General features: G+C 50.7%; 1 pseudogene; it reads left to right on the top strand.

Annotated features, from left to right (window-relative positions):
- The first annotated feature begins 2,832 nt into the window (after positions 1-2,832).
- LOC104987786 lies at positions 2,833-9,306 on the top strand (annotated as a pseudogene).
- Positions 9,307-10,291: the final 985 nt, after the last annotated feature.

Genomic DNA, 10,291 nt, shown 5'->3' with positions numbered 1-10,291 from the left:
GAAAGGGAAGTTGCTCAGTCATGTCCAACTCTTAGCGACCCCATGGACTGCAGCCTACCAGGCTCCGCTGTCCATGGGATTTTCCAGGCAAGAGTACTGGAGTGGGGTGCCATCGCCTTCTCCGATTTTATATGTAGTGGTGTGTATATGTTAATCCCAAATTTCTAACTTATCCTTCCTCCACTTCCCCTTAGTAACCATAAGTTTGTTTTCTACGTCTGCGAGTCCATTTCTATTTTGTAAATAAGTTGACTTGTATGTTGTTTTTTAGATGCCACATACGTGATGTCACGTGGTATCTGTCTTTCTCTGACTTACTTCACTTCGTATGATCATCTCCAGGTCTACCCATGTCGCTGCAAATGGTGCTATTTCATTCATTTTCATGGCTGCTCACTTCCCATTCTCTGCTCTCTCTTTCCTTCTGAAAAAGACAGAGAAATCCCACAGTTTCCCGACCCCTAGGCCACTGTGTGGAGAAGGAAATGGCAACCCACTCCAGTACTCTTGCCTGGAGAATCCCATGGACAGAAGAGCCTGGTGGGCTACAGTCCATGGGGTCACAGACAGCCAGACACAAATGAAGTGACTTAACAGCAGCAGCAGCAGGCCACTGGGTAAATGCCCAACCAGCTCTGAGATCATCCAGCCACAAGACGGACCCAAGGCATTCAGTCCACATCACCTCCTGAGTACCCAAGTCACACCTGGCACAGGGCTGTACAATTGTGAGCAAAACGACACTCAGCGCCTGCCTTCGTGGCGGTTACAGACTAATGCAGGGGAAAAACGAAACAGATCAATATATAATTACAAACTGAGGGGCTTCCTTCGTGGTCCAGTGGTTAAGAATCCACCTTGCAATGCAAGGGATACCGGTTCGATCTCTGGTCCTGGAGGATTCCACATGCCAGCGGCTCTAGGGCCCAGGCACCATGACTCCCGAAGCCTGCACACTCTAGAGTCTGCGACAAGAGAAGCCCCCGCAGGCAGAAGCCTGAGCACCACACCTGGAGAGTAGCCCCCCGCTCTCCACAACTAAAGGAAGCCGGAGTGCAGCGACAAAGACCCACTACAGCCGAACAAACAAACCTCTGAAAAAACAATTGTAAACTGTTGTGGCAGCAACGACAAACTGTTTCGCGGTGCGCACAAAGAGCGGGTAACAAGGAGTCCTCGTTTAGAACAAGGTGGCCAGGGAGAGTCTCTGGGAACGTGACCTTGCGGCTGAGCCGTGAAGGCTGAGTGCAGTCAGGCAGGTGAGGCAGGGAGAGTGTCTCGGGCTCAGAAGTCCACACCCTATCAGCAGCCAGGTTTTCCCCTGCCGTGCAGACACTATCCCCTGTAGCTGTGCCCCCACGGAAGGACAAAAATGCAGGCTGGGCCCTGGAAGAACCAGGAGGGGATGAATTGGGAGAAGAAGGGATGCTGGGACTGAGACCAGACCAGTCAGCCCGCGCCCAGGGCCACCAGCCACAGGAGCGAGGCAGAGCTGCGAACCCACGCAAGCCAGAGGGAGACGGAGGTAGAACTGGCATTGCCAGGACCTCTCAGAGTCACGGGGACACCCCAGGACAGAGCTCCCAGAGCTGTGGCACGGACGGCTGCTGATAGAGACCCAAGTTCAGCTGATGATCACTCAAATCAACCTATAATTACATGGTTCTGGCCTGGAATGTAAAGCTTGAGAGGGAACTCAGCCGTCCCTCGTTCTGAAAGATATATTTTTGATGAAATAGGCAAGGGTGTGTTTCTTACTCCTGGAAACCCATGGGCCTTATCTACCTAAGGCCAAACCTTTAATCCAGCTTCCAAGTCCGCCACAAACTGACCCATACAGACCAGTCCATCCAGATGTTCCTTCTTTCCTTCCCCACGACTTCAATGGTCCTTTGACCCCAGCCACTTGTCGGTTTCCCTCGCTCTGAACCCCTTGAGCCCCTTATTTTATCCTCTTTCTAGTTCTTCTCTATAAGAGGACCCCTCATCACCCTCCATACGTGCTAAGTCGTGCTAAGTTACTTCAGTCATGTCCAACTCTTTGCAACTCCCACCAGGCTCCTCTGTCCATGGGATTCTCCAGGCAAGAATACTGTAGTGGGTTGCCATGCCCTCCTCCAGCGGATCTTCCTGACCCAGAGATCCAACCTGCGTCTCTTAGGTCTCCTGAATTGGCAGGTGGTTCTTTACCACTAGCACCACCTGGAAAGCCCTCTGCCAGCCCATAAATTCCTTAAAGGCAAGAAGGATCTTTTATTCATCTTGTGTTCCCTGCGTGCTTGGGACAGCTCCAGGTATGTGGTGGACAGTCAGTGAAAGTTTGCTGAATTCTATTTAATTGGAAAACAGCGAAAGGGTGTAGGTATTGGTAAGTATCTATGAACTGAAGTCCTTAGTTGGCTGAGAGAGGAGACCCAGGGGTGAAACTCAGAGGACGGACCACAGACAGAGCCACCAGGGAAGAGAGCAAGAAAGCACACCCTGCACTGATACCTGAAGTTTTTCCTTCTCGTCAGCACAGAGGTGGTCCTGGGGACAAGGCGGTCACCCTGGGGAATCCTGGTTGGAGTGGCAAACCCTCAAGGCAGGCAGAGGAGACCCACATGGGGACGAGGCCGGTCACCCCAGGGAATCCTGGTTGGAGTGGCAAACCCTCAAGGCAGGCAGAGGAGACCCACATGGGGACAAGGCCGTCGTTGACCTGCTTCTTCTACCACCTCGCCACGGTGGCTGAAATTGCCCCCACTCAACTCATTCCTTGGAGTTAAGGAACAAAATCCTGAAAAGATATCATTAGATGTGTTTGTGAAAGGGGTCCAGGGAGAAGGCGACATGTCTGAAGACATCAGTGCTCACCTGTTGGGGAGCAGCCCCACCTGGGTAGGCAGAGAGCGGGGGGCTGCTGGGAACGAGACGTCAGGTGGGAAAGCTCTGGAACCTGACCATTTTCCCAGATGCTCGTGTCCGAGGAGGAGCCAGCAGGCTCACAGCACACGCACCAAGAATGCAGAGGAAGAGACTCCCCAACAGAGAGCAAGCCTGGGGCCACACAGACTCTGTCTCTGAGCCCCATCTCACCCACTCACAGCCGCCACCCCAAGGGAGGGACCCGGGTCCGTGTTCAGTGCTCCCACCCCAGGGTCCAGCCCATGCCTGGCTCATCCCAGGCACTCAGTGGATATTTCTGGAACAAACGAATGGGTAAGGCTGTAGAGAGGTGTTGAGATTAGACCCCAAGGAGAAACAGTCCTCGGTCTCAATTCTGCAAAGGGACCCAGAAGACCTGTGGAAATTCAGACCCATGTGGCTGGAAGTGATCCCCCAAATTCGTCAGGTTCCCCCCTCCCATCTACCAGACACGGGTTCACACCTGAGGACGCACTTGACGAACTGACCCCACCAGCTTTTGGAACAGAACTGAGCTCCCTGCTGTCTTTCAGAATTTCTTCAGGGAGAAAAAGAATTTTCCTGGCCGTGGGGCTAAAATAGAAAAACAAGGCTACGTAAAACAGGCCTAAGAGGGAAAGGGTAGGCCAAAAACAATATGCTCCTCTCTCCCCTGTTTTTTTAGGACCTGGGCTCCTTTCCGCAGCTGGAGGAGGACAAGGAGGGGAAGGGGAGGGGGAAGAAGGGGAGGAGAGGGGCTCAGCCTAAGGACCCCCGCCCCCTCGCCAGGACAGGGGCCCTCACAGGCAGAGAGTCAAAGAAAAGTTTTCCGAGACTGATTACTGAGAGGGTAACTGGGTCCACGGAGCACATGTGAACAGACTCCTCGTTTCCAATTCAGGACTGTCAGATGGTGATTAATGACTAACAGCCACAGAGCAGCCTTGATTGCCAAGTGCCGTATTGTTAACGCTGACAGTTAATGATGCCGGACACGACTCAGGCACAATTCCACACCATCATCCGCAAATAGCGCCCGACGGACTTAATTGGTTAAGTGCTTGTGAGTGAGTGTGTGTGTGTATGTGTGTGTGCGTGTGTATGAAAATGAGAGGGAGGTATAAAAGGCAGAAGAAAGAGGTGAGACGTCTATTGTGAATTCGCCCTACACTCACGTATGTTTTCCTAGGCGTCACCAAGTTGTCGCAGGAGTCAGAGTCCAAACGACTGTATCTGCAGACCCACAACATCACCTCAGCCCTGACCACAGAAAGGTCTCGAATACAGCAAGGCGCCCCCAGCCCGACTTCCCCACCGGCCCCTCCTGACCCCTGCTGTGGTCACCGCCACCACCATCACCGTCTCTCAGGGACAGCTGGGAACGGGCGTGTTTGTGCAGTTAAAACACAGGAAAACGCGTTGAAAGAAGAAGCTGTCTGGAAGTGGGCCTGGATCCAGGGCTCCCGAGAAGCCACTTTTTCACTGGACTCAGATCAATGGTCCCTTGGCCGCCTGGCTGGGCCGGCCCAGCTCTGCCAAGAGGGAGCTCTTACCCCCATTCCGGAACTCAGCCCTCTCTTAGGAGAGGAACACACTCCATCCAATTGTTCTAGAAACAGAGTCCTGGGCAACAGGGACAGAGAGATGGCGCCCACCAAGGATTCTTGGGGCCAGCTGAGCAAGGTGACAAAGGGCACAGGAGAGAAGTTCCAGGCTCCAAGAGGGCAGATCAAGTCAGGGCTTCGTTACTCATGGAATCCTGGCTCCACCGAGACAGAGGAAGGGAGGGGGAGACCCAGGTAGCTGCAGTCGAGTTGGGGAAATAACAAGTATAGGAGAACTGTGGACCACGGATGCTGAAGCCAAAGGAGCAGCGCAGATGCTCAGGGCCACCAGCCCTCAGAGGAGAGGTCGGTTCAGAGGAAGGGCTGGAAATGTCTAGAAAAGGCGGAGAATATGCAAAGTACTCTGAAAGATGGCAGCCCTCAGGTAGAAAGAGCTGGGAAGGCCGTTCTCCAGGCGAGGGTTTTAGAAAGTTGGACTCACATGGATTCCCTTTGAAAGGCTTGCTCCTCAGAATGTGGGCCCTGGGACTGCCCTGGTGGTCCAGTGGTTAAGATTTCACCTTCCACTCAGGGACTGCAGGTTCGATTCCTGGTCGGGAAGCTACGATCCCATGTGCCTCGGGGCCAGAAAACCCAAACATAGAGTATGTGCCTAGTAGTGGGATTGCAGAAGACACATGTTTCCCAGTGTTCCTTGCAGCACTGTTTACAATAACAAGGACACAGAAGCAGCCTAGATGTCCATCATGACCGATGATGGATACAGAAGCTGTGGTACGTGTATGCAATGGAATATTACTCAGCCATAAAAAGGAATGCATTTGGGTCAGTTCTAATGAGGTGGATGAACCTAGAGCGTATTAGAGTGAAGTAAGTCGGAAAGAGGATAATAAAGATTTTTTTGTATATTAATTAAACATTATTTATTAACTAATAAGTATTAATTAATACATTAATTGTATATTAATGTATACATATGGAATCTAGAAAGACAGTATTGATTAAACTATTTTCAGGGCAGCAGCAACAACTCCCCTGGCAGGGCTGTTCACAGGGCTACTCATCGTAAAAAACCCAGATTCCCACCTTACCCTCGTCTCACCCGCCGCGGCCCAGTGAACCACGGCCAGAACACTGCAGAGAATCACCAGCATAAGTCCTGCTGCCTTTTTTCCATTTGAAGCAGGGACCTGAAATGGACAGCCAGACAGACTCGGTTTTCAGGCTATGCTACAATGGGAAGGTCCCAGCTGGATGGCTTTGCAAGGCTCACCCCCATCTGATCCCTGCTGTGAGCTGAAGTGTGTGGGTCACAGGAGTAGGTGAATCTCTCCCTTGGGCGTCCCTGGTCTGGGGTCTTTGTTCCAGCTCAGTGGTTGGGACCGAAACACCCCAGCTGAAAAATCCCATGTATCACTGAGACCTGCGCTGTGTCATTACCGCCTGGCTGGCCTTCATTCGGTCTGGCACTCCTGACCTCTCCAACCGCCTCCTCAGCTGTGGAAGGGTCAGCCTCAGCAAATAATAGTCAAAAGCTAATGTTCTTGTGACTCTGGACCGAGGGGTCCCCCTGCTGTGAACCCCTTCCCCTTCCACATCCCTCAGATGAACCAGTACATCTTCCCCGCCTGGACCCCTCCTCTGTGAAATGACAAACCGTTATGCACTTTTCTTCCTAGCTGCCTGTTCTTTCTCCTTCTGCCAAATCAAGCTTTTCTCCCAGCTTCATCAAGCTTCCTCTCACTCTGAACTTTAGGAAAGACTGAGAGTCCAGAGACCTGGTTCCAGCCCCTCCTGCTGCCTGGGTGACCAAGGGTGACTCATTCCACATCCCTGGGCCTCGGGTTTCCCGCTCCCAGAGGGAGAGGTCTGGATGAGATGGGTTCTTAGCAGGGTTCTTTCCAGCTGGGACACCGTGATCTTGTTTCAGAGGATCATTACGGGGATAACGAACACCGTGTTATTGAGGGATTTACAATGATACACGCACATTTGGCAATAAGGAGTCTCCTTCCTGGAATCGCCCACCAGCGTGTCTTTGTAAATGTCCTTATTGCATGCATGGTTCCTGGTTTCCTTGGCAGATTGGGAGCAACACAAGGACAAAGTTGACGGTTTCTATTTCTTTGGTATCCTTTCTTGGTGACTAATACTCAGAGAAACCACTCAACAATGTTGCTGACTGGGTGACAGACTGATTACCCCCCTGGCTGCATGTTCATTTAAATGGACTTGTAAGAAACTGAACAGAAAGTGGTCACCTTGGCTTCTCGTTGGTGGGTGGGAGGGGAGGGCAGGGAAGGCGGGGTGGAGGTAAAGAACTTCTTTTAAATATGCAGGTCTCACTTCTCTTTAAGGGGGAAAAAAAAAGACGTTGCCCCGTTGAAACTAGCTGGATTTGGAAATTCAAATGGAATTTTTAATACTGCCTTGCAAATGAGCACATACCAGCATGCCCAAGGCTTAATTCCATTCCCCAAGTGCTCACTGAGTGTACTGCGCGCTGAGTGCCAAGCCCCTGCTCAGTAAAAGGGGGGAGTACAGAGGAAGAAATACTGTAACAGAATTTTTTTTAAACAGTTTTAACAGGGCTTAGACATCAAAATACTGTCCCACTCAAAATGGATACTTTGGAATGACATACATTTTATTCTATTCTCTTACCTTGCTTGAAATGCCATGAACCTCTTTTAAAATCATCTTTAAAGCCCATCACATACCTTACAGGCAATAACAAAGTTGTGTGTGTTGATTAGGGGAGACAAATGTCTATTTTGTGGATAGAGGCGCTGCACTGTGCAGCATGTGGGATCTTAGTTCCCCAACCAGGAATCGAACCTGTGCCCCCTGCAGGGGAAGCTCAGTCTTAACACTGGACTGCCAGGCAATTCCAAGGGAGAGAACTGTCTCTTGAAGCCAAGCTGGATGGTCAGGCTTATTCAGTTTGGTCAAGAATATAAATAATGTTGTTGTGAGAGTCTCTCAGCTGTGTCCAACTCTTTATGACCCGTGGATTGGAGCCCACCAGGCTCTTCTGTCCATAGGATTCTCCAGGCAAGAATACTGGAGTGGGTTGCCATGCCCTTCTCCAGGGGATTTTCCCAACCCAGGGATCGAACCCAGGTCTCCTGCACTGCAGGCGGATTCTTTACCGTTTGAGCTACCCTGGAAGCCCAGTCGAAATAGTGGGCATCTTCTAATGATGCTCTTCTTCACACATACAATAATGCACGGCCTTCCCATGTGAATGCTTTGAAGGTCCTCTTTCACTCACTTGCGTGGGCTCAGCCATGCCTGGAAACACTGATCTCATGATGGACTTCCTGGCTTATACCTTTGCCGACGCTCTATCCCCAACCCCCATTGTCTATTTCAATCCAGCAGCCCAAGACGGCTTTTAAAAACACCACTCAGATCATGTCACTCATCTGCCTGAAACCCACAAGGGCCAAAGCCCACAGGGTGGCTTCTGAGACCCAACATGGTCCAGATCTCTATTGTCTCTCTGGCCTCCTCTCCCATCACTGCCTCCTCCAACGCTGGGCCTCATCCATATGGCCTCTGTGCTTCTCCTCAAGAGGCCAGGCCTGCTGCAACACAGAAATCTTTTTGCTGTCTAGGGCTCTTTTTCTCCCTGAGATCCACTTGGACACACCCCTCATTTCCTTCAAGTCTTTGGTCGGTAGTCACCTTCTCAATGAGGCTTCGTCAGACCTTGCACTTAACACCTTCCATTTAATAACTTGACACACAAACACACACATGCACACACTCACCTGCTCGCTCCTGATTCCTCTTACCCTGTTCTTTTCCTTTTTTCCCTGGTACTTATACTTTTCACGAGACTATGTAATTTACCTATATATATCATTTATAGTGTTTATTGTTATCTGTATCACCCCTGCCTAGAATCTCAGCTCAAAAGAGGTAGATCTTCTGTTTGGGATTAGTTGAATCCCAAAAGCCTAGAACTGGCACTTAATATGTAATATGTTGAACTGAACTGAAGTCCCAACTTAAATATGGTCCAGTTTCCTGTTGCTCACAGATCTGTTGGAGGGGGCTAGAGACACACACATGAAACTGACAAAACGTCCTTTTTCTTCTTAGCACTTGGCACTGAGCTCCTCTCTTCCTCTGCTGCTTCCCAGGCCCCCGTCAGCCCACGCCTTGGGTTATGGAAACCTGAGACCCCCCATCGGCCTCCAGGTGCTCAATGACTTACACGGCATTCAAAATCTACATCAAGAGACATATACCATCACAAGCCAACGCGGCAGTATCTGAAGCCGTCTCGGGCCCATCACCTGTCACCTTGTGCCGTGACCTATGGTGGTAGGTCACAATCACATCAAATCTTACGAAAAGGAAAAGGTCAGCCTGCCAGGAGTGAAGAAAGCTTTGGGCAAGTATGGCCCTACTAGTGCGGAAGACACCACAGAAAGCAGAGCTACAGACAGTAAAGATGGTGATGACAGTGATCTCTTTGGGTCTGATGAAGAAGGGGAAAGCGAAGAAGCCAGGAGGCTAAGAGAAGAATGCCTTGCACAGCACGAGTCAAAGAAAGCCAAGATCCCAGCCCTTGTTGCCAAGTCTTCCCTCTTACTAGACGTGAGACCTTGGAGTGATGACACGGATACGGCAAAACTAGAGGAGTGCGTCAGAAGCATGCATGCAGATGGCCTGGTCTGAGGCTCTTTGAAACTAGTTCTGGTGGGGTTTGGAATTTAAAAAACTTCAAATACAGTGTGCAGTTGAAGACGACAAAGTTGGAAGAGATATACTGGGGGAGTAGATCCCTGCTTTTGACAAGTATGGGCTGTCTATGGACGTGGCTGCGTCCAACACGATCTAAAATCCATCGTGGATCAGTGCCCTTAAATAAAAGCCTGAAAGACAGCAAAGGAAGAAAGAGAAAATGACCAGACAGTACAAAACAACTCCCGATGAAGTGGAATCCACTGTGACACTCCAGGAAGCCTGGTGGGGATGATTGCAAGGCTGAAGGAGGGGGAAGGGCTGAACTTTCTGTCTAGTCAAGCAAATCTTCTCCTTGTCCCCAGCACGTGCCCAGATCATTTCAGCCTCTACTCATTCGCTCATGTCATCCCTTTGCCTGAAGTCCTCTATCCTGCTTGCCTCCTTCCCCAAACCCCAACACCCACGGGCGCTCAGTTCAGCCCCTTCCTCTACACAAATTTCTGTGGCTGCTCCAGCCCTCCCTGACTTCTCCCTCCTCTGAGCTCTGACTGCACCTACTTCTGGTATTAGACCATTTATCTTCACATAGAAACATTATGTGCGACTGACGTGTATCATTTCCCCAGCTTAGGACCACATCTTTTGCTGCTTTCCTCTCTCGAATAAGACTGTGCTTCACAGTAGAAGCAGCTGACTTGAGTGGCACAGCTGGCTGGTCAGCAGGCAGACAGAAAAGAGGAGGGTGTTCCAGGCAGAGGAAACTCAAAAGCAAAGACCTCACGGTGGGAATTGACATGATGAGTGTAAAGCTGTTACACCCACAGTTCTCAGCCCAACCGGAGATTTTAATCACCTGAAGGTATTTCCATGGGGGCACCCCATCCCAGACCAATGTTATCAATAAGAATATCAGAGAGGACTTCCCCGGTGGTCCAGTGGTTAAGAATCCACCTGCCAATGCAGGGGACACGGGTTTGATCCCTGGTCTGGGAAGAACCCACATGCCGCGGGGCAACTAAGCCCGTGTGCACAGCAATGACTGAGCCCACATGCCACAGCTACTGAAGTCTCAGCACTGAGAGCCTCTGCTCTACAGCAAGAGAAGCTACCGCAATGAGAAGCCCTCACACCACAGCGAA

The sequence above is a fragment of the Bison bison genome, unplaced genomic scaffold (assembly GCF_000754665.1).
Source record: "Bison bison bison isolate TAMUID 2011002044 unplaced genomic scaffold, Bison_UMD1.0 scf7180017864105, whole genome shotgun sequence".
Classification (NCBI taxonomy): Eukaryota; Metazoa; Chordata; class Mammalia; order Artiodactyla; family Bovidae; genus Bison; species Bison bison.
This window is presented reverse-complemented; position numbering and strand designations above follow the sequence as displayed.